Source organism: Cavia porcellus, unplaced genomic scaffold (genome assembly GCF_034190915.1).
Source record: "Cavia porcellus strain 051 isolate PalLab524CR breed Dunkin Hartley unplaced genomic scaffold, mCavPor4.1 scaffold_31, whole genome shotgun sequence".
In the NCBI taxonomy this organism is placed as follows: Eukaryota; Metazoa; Chordata; class Mammalia; order Rodentia; family Caviidae; genus Cavia; species Cavia porcellus.
Genome location: NW_026947514.1, coordinates 14,125,730 through 14,152,464, shown reverse-complemented (window position 1 = coordinate 14,152,464; position 26,735 = coordinate 14,125,730). Strand labels below are relative to the sequence as shown.

The 26,735-nt window shown below is 45.1% G+C and overlaps 1 protein-coding gene across 2 annotated transcripts in view; it reads right to left on the bottom strand.

Moving 5' to 3' along the window:
- The window catches only part of Foxn3 (forkhead box N3), a 381,623-nt gene that overhangs the window by 244,022 nt on the left and 110,866 nt on the right, over window positions 1–26,735 (bottom strand). The window contains exon 2 of one of the 2 annotated variants that reach the window (XM_003472469.5): window positions 26,201–26,302. The gene's annotated coding sequence lies outside the window, so the exon portion shown is untranslated. Of the gene's footprint in view, window positions 1–4,762; window positions 4,885–26,200; window positions 26,303–26,735 lie in introns of those variants that run through there. The other variant, XM_063241447.1, reaches the window with a different exon arrangement.

Sequence of the window (26,735 nt, the reverse complement as noted above, 5' to 3'; positions counted from 1 at the left end):
CACCTGCCTTATAAGCAAGCAGTCGTGAGTTCGATCCCCGGTACCGATAAAAAGGAAAAAGACAAAAAAAAAGTAAAAGATCAGAGCTGGCTCTTTCCATCATGTGAGGACACAGAAAGAAAGGGGCTATGACCAAAAAGGTGACACACAGCTGTCATCACAGCTACTCAGGGGGCTGAGACAGGAGGACTGCATATTCCAGGCCAGGCCAGCCACTTAGCAAGTCTTTGTTTCAGAATACAGTTTAAGAAGGGCTGAGGATATAATTGAGTGATAGAGCACCCCGGGATGTGATTCTCAGTATCAGGAAAAAGAAAGCCACTCTGGGCCTCCCTCAGCCAGAAAGAGAATCCTCATCAAAAATGGACCTGGCCAGAGTCTGGAACTGGGACTATCCAGCGTCCAGAATTTCAAGAAATAAATGATTGTTGTCTGAGCTCCTCAGTCTGGATTTTCGTATTATTACTTTGTATTATTTGCAATTGCAGCAAACTGAAAGGGATGCAGTGAGGATCGGTTTTGCTAAATTCTAGCTCATTCATACAACAGAAACTCGGCACCTTAAAGAAACATGGCAGGGGGCCTGGGTTTTGCTCAACGGTACAGCGGCCTGAGGGGCAATGGGGAAAGAGGCCCAAAGAAAACCACACCACACAACTACAGACCTATGTCCGGTTTTTTGCAGACTCATGTATGTTAATACGATGCCCAAAATAGTCCACATTAGGGAATTAAAATTTGTATCATAAGCACTTCTACCTTTGCTGGGATTTTCGCGTTACTATTGTTTTGTTAACATTAAACAATAGCTTGTAATTAGAGGAGACCACGTGAATCCCTCCTTTGCACACCGCCCAGTGCCTGGCCAGGGGTCATTCCTGGCCCTCATCTAATCTTGCGGAAGGCGTGGGCGCGTGCTTCTCCCGTGTGCGCAATTCCAGGAATTCCATTCGATAAGTGGCTCAAAATCCCAATTCTTCAAATACCCCACACCGAAGATACTTCGTGCTTGGGAGTGGCCAATCAGGGACATAATGCAGGGCGGTGACTGAGTAGTGTCCCAGCGCGTGCTACCCCGAGTTCTACCAAGAGCAATGAGCAGCCGAAGGATCTGCCGCAGAGGCTGTAAACTGTAGAGTTTGTCACTCCAGTTGGGTTGTGACCATGCGGGGAAAGAGATCTCAACACTCTCGTGTGTGGATAGATATTAAAGTATCTTCCGTTGTGAGTCCCAGCCCTGGAGTGATGTGTGACACTGTGGGAGCTGTCTGTCTGCCGGACCAGCTTCTGGGGCCTGGGGCTGGGCAGGAGGGCAGCCAGGCCACCAGGATGTAGGGGAGGCAGCCAGGCTCTGCAGTCCATTCCAAGTTAGTTCGTCCAAGTCTCTCTCTCTCAATGTAATACAAGTAGATCTTAATAATGAAAATATTTTTAAAAGCATTTTTATTTTGGTGGATACTGAATATTGAACCCAGGGCCTTTGCACTGAGCTATATCCCCAGCCCATTGATTGAATGACTGACAAGGTTTTACTAAGTCACTAAGTTGCCCAGGCTGGCCTGAAACTTGCAATCCTCCTGCCTCAGTCTCCTGGAGTGCTAGAATTACAGGTGTGCACCACCATGATCAGGAAGCATGAGTCTTAAAACTTCAAACTGCCACACTCAGACTGGTCCATTTTGTACAGTGTTTTTTTTTTTTTAAATCGGTACCGGGGATCGAACTCACAACCGTGCACTTGGAAGGCAGGCCCTCATGCTGCTGAGCTAAATCCTCAGCAAACTGGCTCATTTTGGATATTCTGCCATAATCGTACTTTCCCTTTAACACTGATAAACTCCCTTTAATTGCCAATAAATAATTAAACTTCTTCACAGGATCCAAATGTCTATAGTATCAAGCCTGATTAACTCCTAACTACAAAAGCGGCTCTGGGCCCTGCAGTTTCAAGGCTTTCATATCACGTTGTGAGCCCTGAACTCCACTAATTCCCATGGGCAGCCCCAGCTCTGCCAGGTCACGTATGCCTGGCATACACTCTAGAAACCAGAGCCCCAGTCCACCTCATTCTCTACGACCCCAGCAAGGGACACAGCACCTGGCAGGCAGGAGGTGCTCAGTGAGGATTTCTGGAGTGAATGCACACAGGAAAGGGTTGTGGCAGAACACAAGCCGAGAAGCCAGTCAGAGCTGGTTAACTATAAACGGGGTGGCCGTGGGCAAGTCACTTTGCTCTCTGAGCCTTGGCTCTTCATCTGTGAAGCAGAAATGACAGCCACCCTCCAGGGCTTTGGGAAATGTTGGAATAATTAGCAGGAGACAGCCGGCACGCATGAGCTGCTGGTTCATGGTAGGTTCTTGGGAAACGGGAATGAAATTGGTGTCAGCATTATTAATAACCAAACTTCACACTGTGGTCCACACACATCTGCAATCACAGGATCAGCTGAGGCTGTACAGTTCCGATCTACAACTCGCCCCTTGGTAACTACTAGTTAAAGAGGAATGTTTCCTCAGCCCCTTCTCTGATGACTCTTTCAAAGTAGAAGCCTTACGTTTCTCCTTCCAAGTGGTTTTGCTGAGAACACTATCAGCTGGTCCAGTTTCTCAGAGATGTCTGTGGCAGGAGGACATGCAGACCAGCCCAGGAGACCCCGCAGTCTGTGAGCAGTTCAGGGTCAACCCACGCCAACACTGTTCAGGTCTGGCTCAGGTTCAGCTGCCTGTCCCCTGGGCCTGTCTACTTAGCAAAATCTGACATGGTGAGGTGGCCGCGGGCATGGACTCTAGAGCTAAATGCTTAGCCTCAAAACCTTGCTCCACCACTCTTACTATGTGACTTTGGCCAAGTTATCTAACCACTTTAAACCTCAGTGTGCTCATCTGGAAAATGGGGAAGGTGAAAATAAGCAGGCAATTACATTTCTCTTGTTTGATGGGCAGTCAAGGAAATAAATCAGGTCCTCTGCAGAAACTCTACCAGGAAGAATCCTTTCTGTGGAGATTACCTTTCCATACTTTGCTATTTTTTTTATCAACCACAGAATCGTTTTGGAAATAATGAGTAGGGTTTGTAGAGGGTTTGTAGAGGGCCATGGAGATAAATCAGGACATTTATATGGCCTCAACATCTCTCCTGATGTCAAAATTCAGATGAGATTTGGAGAAAGAGAAGGTGTAGTCAAGTGTCAGATGAAAGAGAAGAATACGGTTCCAGAACTCAGGCCTTCCGAGTGCTTTAAGAAAGATCTGTCACTTTCTACGTCTCTTGTCACCAGAATTGCTTCCGTTTGCCCTGGCAGTGAGGGCTCCTTCCCCTCCCCTCCCCTCCCCTCCCCTCCCCTCCCCTCCCCTTCCCTTTCTTTCCCTTCCCTTCCCTTCTTTTCTCTTCTCTTCTCTTTTCCCTTCTTCTCCTTTTTCTTTCTTTCTCTGTCTGTCTGTCTGCCTCTGTCTCTGCCTCTCTTTCTCCTTCTCTCTGAGCTGTGCAGCCAGAGCTCCCCATGTCTTATTCCAATATTAAAAATACACCAGGTCCATAGTCTGAGTAGCCCTTCCTTGTATGTCTTGGGCTCTGCTGAAGGAGTTCTTTTCCTAAGATTAACACCCTGTTCTCCCCAAACTCAGCATGCAGGTAAATCGTGCATGCCAACTGTCTCTGTGCTGTCCTTTTACCATGTTTTACAGTGCTGTTCACGGGAAAGTGACCCTCTCCTTCTGTCCTCAACAGGTAGATGCGGTGCTAACTGGGAGCTTGGCTAATTTGCTTGTCAACACTCTGGGCTTCAAAGGCAGTCTTGGCGAAAACAAATGATTACCCGGAAGTTACCCAACAGCCCTTGCGGCTCTGCCAGGTACTCCTCTTAGGGGTGAAGCCTTTCTGCTAATTCTATGGGGCCTCAGCCCACAGAGCAATCTGAATCCCCTCTGGGTCCCAGGAAAGGACTGAAGCAACAAGTTATGGCTGATCTGGCCCCAGAGAAGATAAAGCCCTTAAAGATTAGCCACGCTCCATCCAGCTCAGCTCACAACCAAGCGTCAAAGCTGATATTTGCAGAATGAAAAGGACAAAAGGAAACAAATTTGTTTGCAAGTTCTTCGGACAGCCTAGGAAAAGGAAATCCCTTCCACTCCCTCCCTTGCTGCCATGAAAAGGCTAAGCTGATGTGTGGCTACTTTGAAGCAATCGCATCTATCACTGGCTCCCTGAAGAGGGTGTTCGACAAAGCTGTACAAGAAGCGTCCCATAAAAAAGAAATGAAGCCATGCTAAATCATCTTATAATGACTTAAAATAACAATACAATGACACTGTTCCTACTTCACAACAGTCACAGCTTGGGAAAACTCAGAAAGAAGAATTCTAGAGGCCATGTTACCCCATGACCAAGCCCGGGGTCAGAACAAGAACTCTTTGTTTGAATCACAGTGAATTTAGATCTTCAATCAAACCATTAGCCTGTGTGTACCACAGCAGAACCCGGCAATGAAGGACTCAGGATCATCTCGCCCAGGGCGAGATGTGGAAAATGAGGACCAGAGAAAGGAACAGGCTTGACCTGGAATGCGCAGCAGGCTGAGGGCAGAGCCCAGATGACACCGCACAGCCCTGTTTTGCAGCCAGGGAGAGCGAGTACTTTTGCTAATGGCAGTTGCTTCCTGTCCATCCAGTACAACAGGGAGGGCGTGGATGGTGAAGGAAGATGCCATCTTGCCCCCATGGGCCGCCATGTTTGCTGTCCCTCCTGTCTGTCATGGGTACTCACTGAATTTAGAAGGCAGATCCACCGTGTGCATCGGGAAAGCAGGACACTTTGCTAGCTCTGTACAGATCCCCTTTTGGAGGACTACACCAGAACGATACCTGCCCGTGGCTAGATGAACAGCCCAAAGGGGACTATGAGACGTGGATGGTGAAGGAAGATGCCATCTTGCCCCCATGGGCCGCCATGTTTGCTGTCCCTCCTGTCTGTCATGGGTACTCACTGAATTTAGAAGGCAGATCCACCGTGTGCATCGGGAAAGCAGGACACTTTGCTAGCTCTGTACAGATCCCCTTTTGGAGGACTACACCAGAACGATACCTGCCCGTGGCTAGATGAACAGCCGGAAGGGGACTGTGAGACATATATATGTTTGCAAACCACAGTGACACCCATGGTGCTCTGCCCAAAAGCAGGAGAGGAAGACAAAGTAAACTTTGCCTGATAGCTGTTGTTACGGATTAAAAACTGGTGGTCAACTTAACGCCAGCTGAATTAAATCAGCATGGTGCTCAGCCTAGATGTTCCACCTGAGGAAAGTTACCAGCATAAATAGAAACACGGAGAAGAAGAAGGGAGGTGTTGTGGGTTTCTCTAAGTGTTGCTGTTTGAGCCATTGAGCCATTCTCCTGGGAGGAGCTCCTTATGACTAGCCTCCCCAGTGTGAGTTTGACCACTGTCACCAGAGGAGCTCAGGACCTTGTTGGTGAGAGTGGCTGTGGTTCACTTTGGGGGAGCTCTGGTCCTTACATTGAGCATTGCTTCCTGGCTCCAGAGAGGAAGACATATGCCATTTAATCTCCAGGACAAACTCGTCACACTGGCTTCCTGGCATGTACTCCACTGTACTTTTCGTCGGAGGAGCTCGGGACCTCCATGTTGCTGAGGACTGTTATGGTGCTTTTCAGGATAGCCCTGGTTCTTTATTGTGAGCGTGATTTCTCAGCTCCAGTGTAGAACCCTCAACCTACCAGCACAACTCCTTCACCCCACTGGCATTGACTTTCTGGCTTCCACCACTGACCTTTGAGCCTTCTTAGCATGGATACATAAAAAAACAAAACAAAACAAAACAAAACAAAAAAACTGGTGTGAGTCCTTCTCATGGGCTCTAGAACTCCAGTTGAACTTGTGGGAAGTGCTGTCATGATTCTAGGTTTTCATCTAGATTCATGTAGAACATTGTTGTGCGATTCAGGCCCTTGGCTGAATATCCTGTCTTTAGTGTTGTGGACAGATTTCCTGTACTCTTTTGTGTTAACTCTGGGTGACCATCATAAAATAATATTATAAATTCTATGTCCTGAGTCTAATTGTTCTCTGCATAACCCCTGACTACAACAGCTGCTAAGGAAAACCCTGGGGCCAAGTCTGCCCTGGACATCTGGGAACCAACTACTTATCCACCCCGCCAGTCCGTCTATCTGTCTGGCACACTTGTCTCTACCCTCCACCCTTCCTCTTTAGAAAGCCAGGCTACTTCTCTACAAGCGGGAGGGAGTTTCTTTTTCTTGCATTTTGTTCTAAAAGACAGGGACATCTTAGTTACACCTTTTTCCGGGGCATTCAGTGAAGCTTTGCAGGTGTGTCTAACAGGATACTGCCCTCAGATGACATTCTGCAAAGGTCAGAGCCGAATACTAAGAGCTTCGATTAAAAGCGAACATTCCTCTTTCAGTGGATGGATGCTGCTGAATCTGTGTGGGCTCAAGTAACCAATAGGAACCCCGCTTTCTCTTCAGAAAACTTGAAGGAAACATCTAAATAGCATCCCACACCTAGTTTTTTGTGTCTAACAAATGCCAATGATATGCAAACACATACACTGCAGCAAACATTGGTTTGTCAGAGTGCATGGCAAGCAGGTTTCAGTATTCTTGCTTCTTGTTGGAGGACTTCTTTTCCTCCAATTAGCAAACTATTCTCACTCCGCCTGGAAGGAGGAGCATAGGCTGTGACCAGATGGCCATTGTCTTTATTGCTCAAAATGATGGGGTATGGAAAAAATGAGTTAGGTACAGTTGCCAGTCAACCTGTTTTTCTATGAGCTCCTACTTGGCTGGGCATTAAGGAATCCATGATTATGGTCCATTAAGCACCAGCCTCCTCCTCCTCCTAGCACCTTAGTAGCCCCTTGTAGATCTGCCTGCCCATCCCGGATGACTCCATTCCTTTCTTTCCTCTGGTATCTCCAAAACAAGCCACCTTTTCTCACTGCCAGACCTTCCCACCAGGCTCACTCTGACCATCCTGGTGGTCTCTGGCTGTCTCACAGGCATGTGGATCCTGGTAGCCTGGCTTGGCTGACTTCAGCCTCTGAGCTCTCTCGACACCCTCTGCCTGTATCACTATTATCCATTCTGTGTCTTCAGAATGCAAGGCAAAATTACTACACAGTAGATGGTCAACTGATGAATAAATAAGTCAGATGTTCCTGAAGTAATGAGCAGAGTAAATTTAAAAGAGAGGAAGCCACACACTTGGACAATGCACCGGTCACACTCTTGACACCCACAATGCATGCGTATAAACCCCATGATGTCCTGAATAGGCCTGCAGTCTACTCAGTGGTATTTCCCAAGGTCAGTCTCCAGGCTTTGACACTGGGCTACAGCCATGTAAATTGTTACATTGGAGGAAGGTGGAAGAAGGGTATCATAACTACTTCATAATTTCTGGATCAAAATTAAAATTTTCAAACAAAAATTATGAAACAAACAAGGTAAGATATTCGCAGTGCCGAAGAAGCAGACTGAAGCATGGGAGTCTCAGGCTCCTCTCTGCACATCCCCACACCCAGCTACTTCCAGGGAAGGGATGGCTTCCATCCTCTCCTTCTGGCCTCTCTCAGTCCTCAAGTCTCAGCTGACAGTCCTCTGCTTTAAGATGTCATTCAGATCACCAGCACCCAGGCATCTTCTCTCAAACATACTTGCTGGCTTTAGTACATGGACCATAATCACAAATCTCCTTTCTATTGTCTGCCTTTGCCCATTTGGGATACAGACAACAGGAAAACAGCTGCTTTTACCTCCAGTAGCAGGATCCACATGCATGTCGGACAGCCAGCGACCACCATGGTGGAACAAAAGATTGGACAACAACATAGACCTCTGGGCACAGTAAACCATTTCCCTTTGCAGCATAACATGCTGCTTCCTTAGCCCTGAGCCTTGTCAATAAACCCACCGTGAGACCCTGATAAAATCATAAAAACAGAATGCTTATACAAAGTGAAAGAATTACTACTGAGAGAGAAAAGAATCTAAACCCTCAGGCTTCATTTGCTCTTAGTAGACTTAAAAGATCACTAATGTTGGAGGTCACGCAACTGGACAATGGCTTATTAGCTTCCCACTAATTTTGTTGTGAATAGCACCTCTGAGGTGTGGATTTTGCTAACAGTTGCCTGGCATACTTCTCAGGGACCTTACAGTCACTTTTGGTTAAAACACTGACTCTTCATTTGAGCCTGCAGATGTCTGGTAGGTGACTGGAATGGAATAAGGAGGCTTGTCATCCTGGTCTTTATACTGTGTCTGTCCCTTCTGCCACCTTAACCTTTGGGTCAGATTGTATTCAATCTTGCATGTGGACCTGTTGACTGCCCATTGACGCTCTGATGTATTTTCTTTTTTGTTTCTCTTCTGTCTTTTCCCTATTGCTACTCTTGTGTTTTTCTCACAGTCTTAACATAAGGCCAAGATCCACAAGACTGGATGCTGTTGCATAGGATGGTGGTGTCAGCGGGACGAAACTTCAGCAGCCTCTAAGACAAGTTGAATATGACCACCCAGTGGTCCAAATCTTGCACAAGAGGTAACATCTTTTGGAATCATAGCCTTGGCCAGTGGAAACTTACTGGACTTTAGCACACTCCAGAGAATCGCTAGCAGCTTGCTTCTCCCCTATTTATAGAGCAGCTTGGTCCCTCTCTCAATCAATGTTGACTCCCGATTCAGCTAAATCCTCCTCCCCAACAAGAAAAAGTCTTGACTGTGTATGTGCTTGCAATATTTGGCTCCATCTCCTTTCAATTGTCTCTGAATCAAGAAATCCCATCTGGTGCCTCATGGGCTATAGTCCACATAATGGATATTTTTGAATGAATAATGAATATATTAATGAAATAATGAAGAAACAAAAACTAAATCAGAACACCAATGCTAAGAGTAGAAATATTCTCAAATCGGTTCTAATGTTAAAACACCATAATGAAAAGAGGTCCTCTGCAAAATATAGCACATGAATTAGGATTGTGGAAAATTACTTGAAACATACAATATAACATCTGGAGTAGATGACTGAGAAGACAACACCCCCCAGAGCTAGGACAACCCGGCAATTCTTTCAACAGACACTAAAAGAGAGGTAGAACTTAAACAGAGGGCAACCAGGGTTGGAAGAGGAAAGAGTATCCCAGATCTAGAGGGTCTACATGGAAAGACCTTGACGGCACCTAGACATCTGCATTTTTAGGAGAGTCATGACCTATCAGGAGCAGGAGCAGGGCAGCACACTGGGGTCATGGCAGTGAAGGAACTGTCCACCACAGAGAAGGAGGGAGGGAGGAAGGGAGGGTGGGAGAGAGAGAGAGAGAGAGAGAGAGAGAGAGAGAGAGAGAGAGAAAGCTTCAGTCTCCATAACTAGCTTTCTGGCTAGTAAAATAAGATTTGCAAAGGTCAACTTTTACATTAATAACAGTTTCCTGATTATACAGTAGGAATCCCTGAATGGAAGCCCTGAATTCTTGCTGGCTTTCGGTAGAACGTCTAGAAGACTATTTAAAATTGATCAAAAAGTTCACTCTAAGGAGGAACCAGGAATCTGCCTTGGGGGCAATCACTTTTATGGTAGCAAGGACCATTTTGGAGATCTCTCTGATCATGCAGATGGAAGTCCTCCTCTTCCTTTGGGGAGCTCTGCTGTGGGTAAAGTCATCAAAAGCAGAATACATCAGACTGCATGTTCAGGAATCTGTGCTAATGCAGGCAGAGCCACCTCAAGAGGGCCAAGTCCTTTATAATTTCTTTTCTGTCTTGTTCCCCACCTAGCTATAGGCACATTATCTGGCACATTAAGAAGAAATTTTAGGACTACAGGCTTGAAACAAAAAGATACACAATCCTCTCCCTCTCTTTCCAGAAGCCTGAGGCCGAGCAATCTTGAAGCAACCTGTTCTCACCTATTTTAGAATCTTTTAGCTACACACAGAGTTCAGTTTATTTCCGTATCCTTTTTGATTCTTCCAGAGCTAAGAGAGTATATGTCAAAAACAACCAAAACAAAGCAAAGCAAAACAAAACAAAATGCCATTATTCTAAGAGGCATTTGGCCCCAGTGCCTTTTCTTGTGAGCCTCTGCCATTGAGGTCCATGACATGACACCACTGTCCCTGGGCCACAGGATGTTGGCACTGCCCTGGAGATCTAGCTTTGCACTAACATCTGAGGAGCAGGTCACAGCTCTGGTGTTGGTCTCCCCACCCACTGTGCCCTGCTAGGAGTAGGGCAGATAGAGCAGTCTGCAGTGTCCTCCCAACTCATCAGCAGAGGGGAAACTCAGGGGCTTCCCGCCCCTCACCGCTTAGAACACCGTGAAGTGTAGAATGAACCAGCGCCTGCAACCTGAGCTATTTACCATGTCAGGTACTAAAACCACATTCTCTCCAGCAGATGGAGATTTGTTGCTACCACTGAGGACAGGCGAAGGCACTTTGGGAATTTTCCACTTCAATCTCAACTCGGAGCTGTTTCAATGCAGCAAGGTCAGGACGACATCCTATTTACCACCAACATAAAATAAAAATGAATGTTTATCCCAGCCTTCAGGTTTAAGTGAACGCTGCTTTTGTTTTGTTCTCAATACTGGGGATTGAATCCAGTACGTGTGCACTGAGCTATATCCTCAACCCCTTTGCAACATATAGTTTTAAAATTTTGAGACAGGGTGTCACTAAGTCACTAAGTTTGCCAGGCTGAGTTCGAATTTACAATCTTCCTGTCTCATCTTCTCACACAGGTACAAACGATGGGTACACACAGCGGTCCTTTTACAAGCTGATTCTCTGGGTAAAATATCGAGGTTACTCCTGTCCCCATCTCATTAGTTTTATATATTAAATTAAGCACCCCCTCACATACACACACACACACACACACACACACACACACACACACACACGTTTCTGCCCCCTAGTGAGTCATGGTGCAGACAGAACTTTGCAAGTAGGCAGGGAGAAGTCAGCAAGCCGATGCAGGGATGCAGGGCTGCCCTCCAGGGACCTCCCGGTGCTCCAGCCTCCAGCGACATCCAAGTGCCCTGGCTTCACTGCTTCCTTTTCATCCCTTTCCCATTCGGATCTGCCCCCTCTTAACTCAAATTTAGTTGACGAAGACCCGCAAGCTAATCTGCTTACAGCAAACTGAGATGTGAGTAACCCAAACCTCCACGGGAGCCACCGTTTTTCTGCCAAATACAAGTTTGCTAAGCTGAAATGAAGCTTTGTTTATTTCCCCTCTTTCTCATCTCTCATCCAGCACAGGGGATTGGTTTTTAGTACCCCGTTGCTGTTTGTGCCTTTTGACCACTCAAATGACTGGACCGCCCACAAACCCCAACCTTACCCCTGCTGGAAATGTCCGTGGAGTCCAGATGAAGGGCCAGTTCTGGATGAGAGAAATGAAGCCAGATTCTGCTCACCAGGAGCCCACACACTGGTGGAGCTTTCATTACTGGAAACCCAAGGTAGAAGGAAAGGGAAGTATCTGAATCCTCATTTATCGGATGGGAACAAATACAGTAACACAGTGCTTGTACATAAAGAGATGATCATAGTGTGTTTTAGTCTGTTTCCTATTGCTGTGATGAAATACTGGAGGTTAGGCACTTTATAAAGAAAAGAGTTTTGCTTACTCACAGTTCCGGAAGTTTAAAAGCCTGGACCAATACTAACTGGTTCTAGCAGGGGTTTCCTGACTATGTCATCTCATGGTGAATGGCATTATGGTGGCAGCATGAATGAGACAGGAAGCCAGGTGAGATGCAGGGGTCCCCTAACTGTATCCAGGCCTAACCCTGAGCTGGTGAGTAGCACAGACAAGGTCAAGGTGAGATCTCTCGTCCAGTCCCACAGCACCAGGAAGAGTGGGATGACCACTGACCAACCCTTCTGTCCTCCTCTCCAGGGCACACTCTTGCTGCGATGGCTGTGGGCTGCTTTGCTGTCTGGCTAATATGAGCACCTCCCTGGAGACCAGCAGTCCCAAGACACTGTGAGGTCTCAGCCTCCCGGTCAGCTCACAAAAGGGGCTTCCCTGACTGCAAGGTTGCTCCCTGCACCTAGCAAGTAAAGAAAGCCTCACCTCCAAACTGCCTGACCTTCAAGGACGTTCTCCTCCTTTTCTTGTTATCTCTATCCCTGTGCTCAATCTCAGAGCCAAGTGGTTCACGTGGAGACTATCCCTTCCCATTCCTCCCCCTTTCCTCCTGAGAACCGAGATGGTTTTTCTTTTTTAAACTTGGAACAAAGGTTCCTTAGAGCAGAAAAAAAATCTGCTTCAATTTCCCCTGGGTGACCCCATCACCTCCAAAGCATGAGCAGGCCAGCAGTTCAGGGAGCAGCATGGAGTGAGAGACAAAACATTTTTTGAGGCTGGCTCTGTACTTGATGATGCTGTAGCCTCCCTGCCTCCACCCACAGAATAGAAAGGCGACTGCCTCCATTTTCCATTGCTGTAACAGAGTACTCGAGGCTGAGTCATTTATAAAGCACAGAGGTTTATTTTGGATCATAGTTCTGGACACTGGGAAATCCAAGGGTGTAGTAGTGGAGCCGAGTGAGGGCATGATAAGATTGAGGAAGTGAAAGGGTGAGTACGTGAAAAGGCAGGCAACTCACTCGCTCAGAAAACAATCCAGTCCCTGAGAGTGGGAACTCCCAGAAAGAGAACATTCATCCCTCATGAGAACCTGCTCTGCTCTTAAGCACCCCATCTTCAGCACTGCTGCAACAGCGATTAAATTTCAATATGAGTGTCAGCGGGAAAGCACCATAAACAAATCACAGCAGCGCCCGCCTTGCCTAGCATCAGGATTGTTCTGAGCACAGGATGCTGTGCACATGATGGTGCTTTGTAAACTGTAGACTGCAACACAAACAGAGGATCTTCCATGAACATCAGTGAGCTGGTTGCCACTGGCTCCTGTGCAGGAATATTGCTTTAGGAAGCTGCACCCTTGGTCATGCAAGGCCTGCCCTGGTTAGAGATGTTCCCAAGGCATCTGCCTGCCCCCCGGTATCCAAATCGATCATCATGACACAGACTGAGTTGTGGTTTCCTCCTGATTGTGCAAAAAAGTGTTTCCTAAGCATCTATTTATATGCCAGTTAAACTAGACGTCCAGCAACTCTCCATTCATTTAGCAGAATCCCAGTGTGCAATTGCACTTAGTGGGCTCCCCAGCCAATCGGTTCTCATTACATACTGGAATTAAACACAAAACCAGATTGTTGAAGGGAATCATGCTACAGTCACTATGTGTTTTCCGTTGCTTTGTAAGAAGAGAGCGCTGGAAGTCATCAGCCTTTTGCCCTATTTCACGGCCGCATCATACACTCTGATTATCCCACAGAGTCTAGAGCCCCAGGAATCTGTGGTGCCACTCACGACTTTGGACTTTAAATTATTTAACTGCTTTGTCTTTAAGTTTTCTTATCTATAAAACATGACTAGAATACAGAGCTGGGCTGGGGTGTAGTTCAGTGGTAGCATGTGTGAGGCCTTCGGTGGAATCCTTGGTATGAAAGAAAAACAGAAAAGGAGAAGGAGAAGAGGAGGGAAGGGAAGGGAAGGGAAGGGAAGAGAAGGGAAGGGGAGGGGAGGGAAGGGAAGGGGAGAGGAGGGGAGGGGAGGGGAGAGGAGGGGAGGGAAGGGGAGGGGAGGGAAGGGGAGGGGAGAGAAGGGAAGGAAGGGAGAGGGAGAAAGAAGTAAAGGGAAAAAAATAAAAGAAAAAGCAAATAGTTAATCAGGACTATGGCTGCAATAAGAACACATAACCAGCAGGATCAGCTTCAGTTTAGTACACAGATTTGGAAATAACTATTTTGTCCTGAGATACTTTTTGTTCCTATTCCTGTTTTCCAGATGACTGAACTTGCTGGCTAAATAAGGCCCTTTTGTGTGGACAAAAATTCCTTTTTGGGTCTTGAAGAGTATAACTAAGATCCCAGTGGAACTTGTTATGCCAACAGCCCAAGCCCAGACCCAAGCGCTCTGTTCTGGTCAAGGAGACTTTCAGTAAGTGGCCTGGAGCAGCCTGGTAGAGACTCACATAAATGAACACGCACAGCGGAGGCAAAGGACAGGGCTGGGGTGCAGCTCAGTGGCAGAGGACCTGCTTAGCAGGGCAAGTCCCTGGCTTCCCTTTCCAGCAAAACATGTATGCATGTGTGCAGACGTGTGCACACACACACACACACACTTAGAAGAACTGAGACAATGAAATTAGACTTTTTCTTGATTCTCACTGGTAAATGGAACTCTTGCTGTTAGTCAGCAGAGACACATGCCCCAAATCAACCAGGCTTTGTCCTTATAAGGAAAGTGTAGATGCTCACTAAAACAAACAAACAAACAGACAGACAGGCAGACAGACAGAGACAGCAAGATATAAAAGTTGAATTAAAACTCTGGGACAGTCCACAGTGAATACTCAGATGGTTAGGGTTAGGGTTCAGAATCTGTCTTGGCAGAGCTTAGGAATGGCCATCTGTCTGGCCAGGAAGGAGAAGGCCAGGGCCCTCTGCAGGATGTGTGCACACCGAATGCTTGTCCTGTGGGCTAATCTGTGTGGAGGTGAAGATTGGGGCGGGCTAGAGCACCAAGCCACCCTTTGGTTCAGCCCCTAGAAGGACAGGACTGAAGAGATGAAATACTTCTTCTTGAGGAGATTAGTCCATTTTCCTCAGAAGGATGGAAGGAATTCTGTCATCCTTTCTGCTCATTTGCTCCCACTGACCTTGGTTTCTGGACTCCCTATCTATGGCACTGGGCTAATTATAAATAAGACAGAGGCCTCCTTCGAGTACCCGGATGTATTGCCCTTTCCCACCTACCTGAAATTTGGTGAGATCACGTGACTAGCTCTGGTCAGAACAATGTGAGTGAAAGTGACCATCACAGCTGGGCTGCTTGAAGGGCCAGCATACACCATTGTCTTCCCTTCTCCAGAAATGGTATAAGAATGTTCATCCCCCCTCCACCCAGGAATAAGAACAGAGATGATATGGGGTAATGTCCCCAGCCAATCTTCAACAGATAGGTGGAGTAAATAAGAACTAAAGCATCATTATTTATGCCACTGAGTCTTGGGAACTGTCTGTGACCTATGGTCTGACCAAGATTGAGTGGCACACACAACTTGGCCACCAGGAAGTAACCTTCTTCCAAGTTTGTAATTAACTGTCAAGTGTTCAATTCCATTAAAATAGATTGTACAGTAGGGTTCACAGTACTAGGTACTCATCTGTTCTTTAGAGATATGGGTATGATTTTTAATTATGAGTAACCAACCTCCTTTCTAAAAGGTAAATTAGGAAACACAGCTCTATAACCCCTAACCCTTCTATGAGGCTAACACACCCCAGTTGCTTTCTTGAGCCTAGTAAACATGGTGACAGTGGCAAAGGCCAGCAATTAAAACCTACTCCAAGAGCCTGGCCACCAGGGCATGGGAAGGCCACCATTTTCATAAACTCCAGTGTCTGATGTGGACAGTTTCCTCTGTGACATTTCTGACCAACAGAAATGTTCTTCCTCCCAGAAGTCAGGCTGGAATAGTCAAAATAGGAATCTATTTCTTTTCTTTTCTTTTTATTCATTTAACTCACAATTTCAAAATGCAGCTGTCTGAACACTACTGTGAGTTGCCACCCACCATAGTCAGGTTTGATGCCGTTATCCTGTGCCTCTGAAGTCATCAATTTCACATGTTACATAAAGCATGTGTGTGAACAAAACCTGTACTCATACTTCCCTACACTAAAAAATAATCCTCAAACTAAGTTTTCCATACCAAGATATATTAAAACAAATGTGTCTGACACACTTGATGCAGTCTAGGAGTATCAGCTAAGAGGTGACTGATAAAATCCTCATCATGTCTACAGACTACAGCTCACGGACACAGAGGCTGTTTTCACAAGTCCACTGATGCCATCATTTTGGGTCAGATTTATCGTTTTAATCATTATTATTTTTTCACTTACAAATCAGTACCAACCTATTTATTTTAGCTACCAAAATAATTATACCATGATCTACTTTCTGACACTGCTAAAATTATCAGATCCGAATCAACAGTGGTGAATCAATAAAGTGCTCAGAAATAAATATGATGAGGGCAGGTATAAACAGCCAATCGGATGTCAAGACTGAAGGACCTGCCTCTTTCTGAAGCCTCTCATCCCGAGCCTTACAGTTTATACCCACATTCTCATGTCCCAAGGTGCCCAGGGCCAGTCTCCAAGAACCTTGATGTATGCATGGCAGAATCACACAGATGTAATAGCCAATTAAATTATTAATGAAAGAACTATACAAATAAAAGCATCGTGCTCTTTTATGCAGTAATAGTTATTATCGTAAGCAATACAAATTGAATAATAAGAATCATCAGGGCAGTTCAGTGATAAGCTAACAATTTCCAGCAATCAGACCAAACATCTCTGCTCAAGCTGTTTAATAAAATAAATCGCAGCTTGTTGACATTTTTGCTCAGTTTAGCACACAGACATCCAGAGGCTACATTCGTGTCCCAGGTAGAAGAACCAAGAGACAAATGTGGTCTGAATGATACAAAAGTAGAATCAGATTTAATGGGTGATTTAGATATATCCGTAGTGTAAGGACACATGAAATTCTATAAAGTGGACCCAGAATCCAATGACATAGTTTATTGATGCATATAAACAAGCATACATGGGTATAACTATTTCCATATACATATGCATTATGTAGATTAATGTGTATAAAACAATAAGTCATTGTAACTAAGGATAATATTTCAGTTTCATGCATGTGGAGAATAAATATAGGTGCTATAATAATAAGCCATTACCATATAGAAGTCATTACCAAGTACCTCGATCCCCATGACACACCATGCCCAGTAAGTGGACCGTTTCCTAGTTTACTTGGAGGCTTCTGACTTGGACACTCAAGAATCACACAGACTTCCCACAGAATTTAGTACTGCCCAGTTCTCTACCAGTTTACCCAAGACCCAGAACAGATGCAGCAGAGGACATGTCCATCTACCAGCTCAAACCAGTCACAGGGAAAACTGATGAAACTCTAATCAGTGAGTAATTCAGACATGCTGGTAGCTTCTATGATCAGTGTGTTTGTTCACCTGGGAAACTGCACCACTAGGAGTAACACAGCCTCTGATAGTCAGGTAGAGGAGTCAAAGGCAGTGAAATTTCCTTAGCTTCCAGCAAGACTAAAGCTGACTAACAGGCTTATACTGCTTGCACCTCAAACACATGTGTCTTGTACTAGGTCCAACAATTAGGAAGCCGTTGGACTGGGCTTTGGGTGATATGCTCCCTCCAAAGGCCTCTCTCATAGCTGGGTATGGTGACGCATGCCTGTAATCCCAGCACTTGGGAGGCTGAGGCAGAACGATCATCACGAGTTCAAGGCCAGCTTGAGCTATGTAGCAAGACTCTAAAAAAGTAAAAAAAAAACAAAAAACAAAACCCCAAACCTCCAAAGACTTCTTTCTTCTCTTATGACATATTTGAAACCACTCTTTTGCAAGAGGTGTCAACTTCAAAACAGCTCTTCCTCTTTAGTCTCCCCAGAGGATGTCCCCATTCTGACCTCCAGCTGATCCTCTGAGTCTAGCCCTGTCCTAAACCTCCGCGCTCTCACTTGGTCTGTGCTGATACCACCACCGATGGTGCTCTGAGCCCTGAGCACAGCTGAGTCTGGCCCCAGATGGCTTCTTCCCAAGTTAATGCTCCAGTGTTCATTTGGGAGTCATCTGCACACCCCAGAGTGAATAAAATTAACGTGACACATATTTACACGCCTTAGAAACAGGAGACATGCAGTCATCTGGCACAATATCGAGTTATGCGTGGAAATTAGGAAGACCCACCCCTCTGCCTTTGCAGTGGTTGGGTAGACCAGATGTCACTCGGGAGGTAAACGTGTGACTGTGTTGTCCTAACACAGAGGGCTATGAACAGATACCTCTGCATCTTTGCAAATGCTTTCCCCTCTTCTCAAGTCAGGAAGAAAGTATAATCTCTGGTATGTCTCTAATGCCTGCTAATCTTATTTTTAATAAGAAGGATAAACCATAAGCTTCAGACCTCCAGTCAAAGAGTAGCAGGAGCCAGGACAGAGGGTAGAGATGGAGGCAATCATGGCACCAAGAAGCAAGAAAGCCCTGGCTGCCGCATCTTGCTTTCACACAGCAGGAAGATTTCAGAAGTATAGTTCATGCATCGCTTAATGACAGGGACATATTTAGTAGGTGGTTTTGTCCATCCGTGGACATCACAAACTGTGTACTTTCATGCACCTAGCTGGTGTAGACAACCACAACCACACACCTAGGCTCTGTGGTAGCCTGCTTCTGGCCTACAGATTTGCACATTGTATGAAGACGCTGAACACCCGGGTAGTTATAACACACTGGTAAGTGCCTGTGTGTCTATGCACATCTATGCCCAGTAGGGGTACAGTAAAAGGCTCAGCAAAGAGGCTAAGTAAGGGGATTTTGCAGCTCCATACAGGCTGATGGCCCATGCGGTCCAGCATAGACTGAAACACCAATAGATGGAATGTGACTGCGGATGGGGGGCAGGTGTATACTCCCCACTTTTTATTTTGCCAAGTAAAGATATTGAGCGCAAACCTTGAATTTATTTTTCTCACTTGGCTTTACAGTGGGGAATGCCTCGTCTTTGAATACTTATCCGTGCATGTTTGTTTAATGTCTGTTCTGTTAGACCATCAGCTCAAGCAGGGGACCTTGAAACTCCTTATCTTCCACACTGGAGACTCCTGGCTGACTCAGAACCTCTGAAACAAGCCAGACCGGATTTCTAGTGTGTTTTTGTGGCGCTTGGGGTCAGATCAAGGGAGTCACACAGGCCAGGCAAGCGCTCTACCCCTGAGCTACAACCCCAGCCTCAATGGATCCCTAATGTGGTTATTTTTTTTCTTCTCAAAGATGCTTTACATCTGGTTATCTTCCTTCCAAGAATTTCTATGCTATATCTTTTTGAAAATGTTACAGAGTCATCTCAAAAAAAAACAAAACAAGCCCTCCCCCCAAACAAATCAACACATTCTAGTAAGATTCATTTCAGACCTTGATAAAGAGGGTAGCACACATGCTTCTAATGGAAGTGGATTCTACCAAAAGGAGGCACTCACGCATTCAGCCTGGAGGCCTGATGTGATAACCATGGGCACTGCTGGGAAGGATGGGCACACCTTGCCGTGTGGGCAGAAGCAGGCAGCCCATGCCCAGCCTGTCCACCCACTATTCTTGAACCTACTCTTCCAGTGAGCCAGGGTGGCTCTCTAAGGGAACCGACATGCAGGCTCCAGGCCGGAACTAGGCCCTGCAGCAACAAAGGATTGAGCCCAGCTTCATTTCTGAGTTCCTGGAAGACAAAGACCACAGATACGGAAGTAGCCTGCATAGCACCCACTTGCCCTGTGTAAATAGGCATCTAGTCAATTTTTGTTATGGCAGTTGTGATAATCTTGCAGAGAACAATGGGAGGAAAAAACTCTGAGGCAGACATAAAATAATCAAACTCCCTTATCCCACAAGAACAGGCTCTCTGGCCTCTCCATTCCTTGTAAACAGCTCACAAAGGGCCTTAAACACTGAGGTCTGTTTGTTGAATGAACAAGTGAATGAATTCGCATATTAACCTTGTTATCTTTGGGTACACAGAAACAACCAATTTAGACATCATTTAAATTAAGTCTCATTTGAACAAAAGCTATGTTTTAATTTCACTTAACTATTATCAGTCCCGACCATACATTCTTAGGTAACAACAACTAGAAGAGTAATTTTAAGAGCTATCAAAGAATGTTTACTATCAGCTGAAAGCCATGCCAAGTGCTTTGTAAGAAATTATCTAAGCTGGGCAGACCTCTAATTCCAGCTGCTCTGGAGGCTGAGACAGGAGGATTGCAAGTTTGAGGCCAGCTTGAACAACTTGGCAAGACCCAGTCTCAAAATACAAGAAAAAATTAAAAGGCTTGGGAATGTGGCTCAGTGGCTGCATTTACCCCTGAGTTCAACCTCCAGCACTGTAAAAACAAAACAAAACAAACAAACCAAAAAAAAAAAAAAAAAAAACCCTTTAGTTCTCACACCATCTATATAAGGTAAATATCATTATTCTTATTTTATAGATGGAGAAATGGAGATTCAAAAATGATGCCCAAGGTCTTCCCCCTAGGAAGCAGAGGACTGGGACCTGACAGTGCCTGGGGATCTCCCGGGGAATCCACTGGCCCAGCTTACGTGACAGCTCTTAAGGTCCACGCACTTTAGTGGCACTGATGAAAACCCAGGCCACCCTTTCTCCCTCAGTTTCCTTCTAGGTGGAATATAGACTCTTATCCACCTCACAGAAGTGACACGGCAACCACGTGAGAAAGTAACATGTGAAAAAATGAAATGCCTTCTAAAACGAAGTGACTAACATCAAACCAGTGGTTCCCAAACAGCAGAGAGTAAGAAAAATCACAGCAGTGCTTATGAGGCCACAGTATGCGCCCCAAAACTCCCCTGGTGACATGTGTGGGGGTTTCCACCAGATGAAAGGTTTCAGGGAAACATCCAGAGCCATCAGCAAAGGTGCTAACTCGCAGCTAATGGGAAAACTCTCTGAAGGTCTATGAATCGGTTTGGGAGGGTCTTTTGTTTTGTTTTGTAACATTTGGCCCTCAGTTATGATTGCAGCATAACTTTCTCCGGTAATAAGTAACCGAGAGTAATTATCCAACTTCAATGACTTGTTTGCACCCCATGTTGCAAGGGTGCTGGAAGAACAAGGGATTTGGCACTGTCTATCCCTATGAGCTTTGATGTGTGAGCAGCCTGTCATCACTAACAGAGTTGCATCCTCCTACAATTCTCTTGTCCTTAAGAAGGATCTGCATGATGAGGACATGACAGGAAACTCTATTTATCTATCTATCAATCATCTATTTTTTTTTGGTGGTACTGGGGATCGAACCCAGGGGTCTATGCATTCTAAGAACCAAGCAACCTACCACTGAGCTACAGCCCTAGTCCTGTAGGAAGCCACAGTGAGTGGGGTTTGTTGTGGGTGGGTGACTCCAGCTCACCCGTCCAGCTATCTCTATCTCTGGAGGCATCAGACTCCATCTGGAACAGAGGTTGCTTTTTTTTTTTTCTTTTTTTCTTTCCACAGTCTCTCATTTTCTCCATTGTATTCATTCAGAAGGGGGAAAAAAGACCTCATAAACGTCATTTCATATTCCAAGCAATTTGCTATAGGCAACTACACCATTACTTTGTACAAATAAATTTACATAAATCATTATTAGAATGTTTTATCTTGGCAACATTATTTGGTTCCCAGAGCACAAATTAAATGCATGCTTAAAGCAGAATATTTTAAAGTTATTCCTATATTGTTTATGAGACAGGATTAGAAATTTCCATCTAATTTTTCTTTCATAATGGAATTCTTTTAGTTTTCTTTGTACAGTTAGAAACCACATGTATAATTTTCTGGGGGGTTTCTCGAAGTGAGCCACGAACTAGATGACTCTGTGGGCTGGTCTCATTTTTCAGCAACTGTTGCCTTTGATTTCATGGGTTTGGGTCTGAAGACTGATTAGGAAGGCGGAGAACCAGGGAAATGACAATATACAGTCAATCTTTCGCGCAGATGACTTTTTGTTTGTTATTATTCTGCAAGCTAACTGGTCTTTGATTGTGGCTGGGCTTTATTAAAAAAGAAAATAGATTTGTAAATAACCCCCTGAATTTTGTTTCTCCTCACTGTTTGGGTTGGGATGGTGACTGGTTTTACATAACAGCACCCAGCAAGGCTGGCTGGAGTTTTATTCCACTCCTGATTTCAAAATAACATTTTCCCCTGTGTATAAAATGCGGTGCCCAGTTTTAAAACGAGTTGCACCTGTCAATGTTGGGGCAGGAGAGAGGTGGGGAGGGACAGAATGGGGAGTCTGCCTTGTCCTGCTACTTGATGGCTCTGGAAAAATTACTCGGGGACCTAACACCTCATCTTCTTGTTGGTGTCATGAAGAGCTGAACTTACCACACAGGGGTGTCTCTTTCTGGCCACATGTGGCCTGGGGACAGATTTCCAGGTTGGTGGCAGAAAATTGGGCGCCATGTGGTCAGAAGTGCAATCCGTGAAAGGATTAGCAAGCAATGAAGTCATACAGGCCTGAGATCAAATCAAAACCGCTCACTAGCTGTGTCAGTATTTGCAATGCAAATTTTCTGGTTCTGTGTTACTCTTTTGTTTTGCTTTGTGTTTTGTTTTTGAGACAGGTCTTGCTTTATAGGTCAGGCTGCCCCTGAACTCACTATATAGACCAGGCTGGTCTTGAAATTGCAGCAATCTTCCTGCCTCAGCCTTCCGAGTGGTGGGATTACAGGCATGAGCCTGTAATCTCTTGTTTTGAGGTGAGGGGGCAGCACTGGGGATTGAACCCAGGACCTTCATGCTGAGTTATACTCCCAGATCTTTTTTGTTTTATTTTGAGACAGGATCTTACTAAGATACTAAATTACCAAGGCTGGGCTCAATTTTGTAGTCCTATTGCCTCAGCCTCCCAGAGTGCTGGGATTACAGGCATGTACTACAACACCTGGCTCTTATCATACTTTTAAAGGCAACTTCTGACATCTTATTTGAACCTTTCAAAAACTCTGGAAAAATGCAAGACTGGGTTAATTATTCTTTAATGATGAGCAAACAAAGGCACAGAATAAGCACAGACTTTTCCACAGTGACCCAGTGTTGCAGGGCACAGGGACCCATTTATCCTCCTCTGCACTTCCCGGAAGGAGATGGGGTCATGTTCCTAAATCTGGCCAATGGACTGTGGATGTGGAAGCAATCTGAGTCCTTTCCACTGTACGGCATTTAAGAATAGATGCCAGTTCTCGAGTCTTTTTTACGTGTTGCACCTAGCAGGAGGTCAACCAATCCAATTTTGGATGAGTGGGAAATAAACTTTTACCCAATTAAGCCCTTGAGCCTTGATATATATATATATATTTTGTCTTTTTCCTTTTTATCGGTACCGGGAATCGAACTCATGACTGCCTGCTTGCAAGGCAGACGCTTATGCCGCTGAGCTAAATCCTTAGTATACGACAGCTTTCCTGGCTCAGCCAGTTGGTAAAATTAGAATGCATATCTCCAGCCATCGTTTTCAGGAAATGCTGCTGGTCCACTTGACACACTTTGGGACCACTGCAGGTTAAGTTCTAGGTAAACACTGCTCAGAACCAGCAGTGTATAACATCATACCCGGCAGTAGATCCGTGACTTAGGAATTGTTCAGAAATGCACAATTTCAGGTTCCGGTTCAGACCTACTGAATCAGAACCTGCCTTTCAGCAAGGTTCCTCATGTGATTGGTTTGTGCAATAAAGTTTGAGCATCTTGCTTTAAGCTATTCACAATATCATACATGCTCTGTTGATAAGACATTGAGATTTCACAAGGTCCGAGGCCCAGGAAAAGAGGAAGTCCTGAAGAAGTTAGACTCCTAAGTACTTATTGTAATCTTTCTGGCAGATTGCAGTCAATCTGGTCAGATTCAAACTTGCTTAGATGAACTCAAATCTGTATCACTTTAAAAAAATGTTTTTCTTCATTGTTTCCTTAATTTCAGAGAAAATTTAATATGCATTTATTTTGTTGTACCTAGGCCCTGAGATTTGGGATCTACTTTTCAGCCAAGTATTCTAAAGTCATTCCCGGCTCAGTTAGCAAGGTTAGAACTCACATCTCAGGCCTTCACCACAGTTTTCATTCAACAGGCTCATAAAATCCTAGCAGATTGGGAGAAACATGTCACCAAGATTAAATGTCATGGCTTACTCATGGTAAGACTTCATGTTTACTGGATTTAAAACAAAGTATTTATTTGATTTGAAATAAAATAGCTCACATCAGCACCAACAAAAAAAAAACAGTTCCAAAATTCAATGTTCACTTTTAATTTGGTTCTGATTTGTTTCAACTTTTAGGATAATCCAGGATTCCCAGATGGCTCCTTTTAGGAGAAATACTGTATCTACATTCTCGAAATGCAATAATCCTAATTATATAGCTTGATTCAATTAAGGATTAAAAAGAGAAATGGAAACAATGGAACTAGAGTGTGATCAATTCACTGTCTCAGCCTAGAAAATCCATCCCTTTTTCTTGGTCCTGTTCTAATCCTACTCATCCTTCAATTCTATTTCTTTAATGGGGAGAAAGTCCTACACCTCAGATTTTGCAAATGCTTAGGGCACAGAGTTACCCAGACCAAGGGTCAGTAAACTTCTGTATGAGGCCAGTTTATGGTTTCTGTTCTATTGAATTCTGTTGCGGTAGTATACAAGTCGCCATTGATGATCCAGAAATGAATGAACACAGCTGTGTTCCAATAAAACTTTATTTAAAGATGTTGAAATTCGAATTCCATCAGATTCTTATGAAGCACAAAAAGCTAAAGCTTCTTTTAAAGTTTTCCAATCATTTAAAAATGTCAGAACTCTTCTTAGCCTGCCTGTCACATACCAACAGGCAGCGGGCAGTCCTTAGCCAGTGGGCCCACTGTGGTTGCTAAGCCCTGGCTGAGGCTTAGAAAAAGTAGGCCAGTTCTCATTAGGCAATCGGTTCTGTGCGAAGGGAACACAAATACTGTTATTTTAGTTCTTCTGCTTCCTTCTGGCTGGTGATTCCAGAAGGTGATTCCACAGTTCTGGCTAGAACTCTCAGTCAGCGAGGGCCTGTACTCTTGGGCCCAGTTATGCTCAGGCAGGTGCAGAGTGGCCAGGATCAGAGTATAGAGCACCTGACTGGAAAAGTAAGCATCTCAGCTGGCATCTCTAAGGCCTGTAAGACCCTGCTCTAAGTGCTGCTGCTTTAACCAGCTGGATAGAAAGTAGCAAGGAAAAAGAGCCAGGTATGAGCAGGATTTGGTACAAATTAATCAGAGCACTTGGCTCCCTATCCCTGACTGTGGCCCCAACTTTGACCTTGAGATTCTCCTAAATTTGGGCTTTCAAAACTTGCTAGCAATGTCCTCCTCATCAACTCATGCCAAACTCATGGCATTGGCCTCCTAACCTGCAGCTTTGCTTATCAGCTCCCCATCAAGCTTTTGAGCATCAGGTACTGAACTGAGTCTCTGGTCATCCCGGCCTCATCAAGCCAGAAGTGACTGCACAAGAGAAATAAGTAATGGGTAGAAAGACAGAGGTAGGCTGTAGGCAGGCACAGAGAGGCTGGAAAGACCTGCAAGGCAGCAGCCAAGCCAGGGCTGGTGACAGTGGCCACTGTCCTCAGAAAGACACTGCCAGCCAAGGCCCCTTTGTAACAGGGCAGGTGGGGATTCCCCAGGCACTGTGCTCCATTATCCTTAAGAGACCTGGGCCCTTAAACTCTGACTCTGGCTGGGATCGGGGATCAGGGTCCTCCAAACACTGTGATGCAGGCAGCCATGAATTCTCCCCTAACTCTACAGTCCCAATCTGGAAGCTCGACAGCTCCCTGAAGTGAAGGCTAAGGTGGCCCTTCCCACCCTCATCTGGACCCAGTGGTCCAGTTGTGAATCTTTGGCAAGATCATGAGCTCCTTGAGGAGTGGTCCAGTTGTGAATCTTTGGCAAGATCATGAGCTCCTTGAGGAGAGGCACTAGTCTTATTTTTTTTTTTTTTGACTCCCATCTATCCCAAGAGTATATAACAGATATTGAATAATACTTACTGAACACAACTAAAAGACACAACATTAGAAAGATTAATACAATTAAATGTAGTATTATGGGAAAGAAGCTAATTTAGAGGCACAAGTTTCTGTAGGAAAATTCTAAGCATTGTTCTGGTTGCTTTGTGCATCTAAGACACACACCAGAATTTTAAATAAAGATGTGATTCAATGTTTTCAATCATCTTAATGTCTAAATTGGATTGACCACATTGTCAGTCTGATCAGTTGCATGAATTGATCATTAAGATTGGGAGGAGGAAGGGAGGATGCCAATGGATGGAGAAACAATCGATTTGGCATTTGCATTTAAATACAGCTCTCGTATTTCATTTATTCAACGTGATAATCTGTGTAAGGTGTGGCAGGTTGGGGAAGGGAAGGCACAGCGGGCTTACCTGAGTCAGAATGGGTCCAGGAAACCAAGGTCAGCATCGCTCCACCTCTGTCACAGAATGGACAAAGGGGCTTCCATCATCATAAAACGATGCTTCCAGAGGCTGGTGGAAAGGAACAGAAGGAAGAGGAGATTAGAGTGGAGGAGCAGAGAGTCCAAGTAACCACAATGGATGCCCTCTATGGCCTGACCCTAGAAAATGACACACTTCAGTGAAACAGTCAATTGCAACAGTGCCTCTTTATTTCTTGGATGGTTATTGAAGGGCTGAATCTTTCAGGATAGAGTGTTTTTAAAACTGCCTCGCAGGGCATAAGAGGACACAGATATCTGAAAATACATGCCATAGATACCGTGAGATTATGTGATTTTACTGCAACTGCCATTGAAATGTCTGTGAGATCGTTTTCTTTTACTATAGCTGCTTCTGAAACACTTGTCTCTATAAAGGGAAAACATCAGTGCACTAACAAGCATTCAAGGCCAGCAGTCCACCCTATGCCAGCCTTGATCTGCTGGAGAGACCAAGTATACAG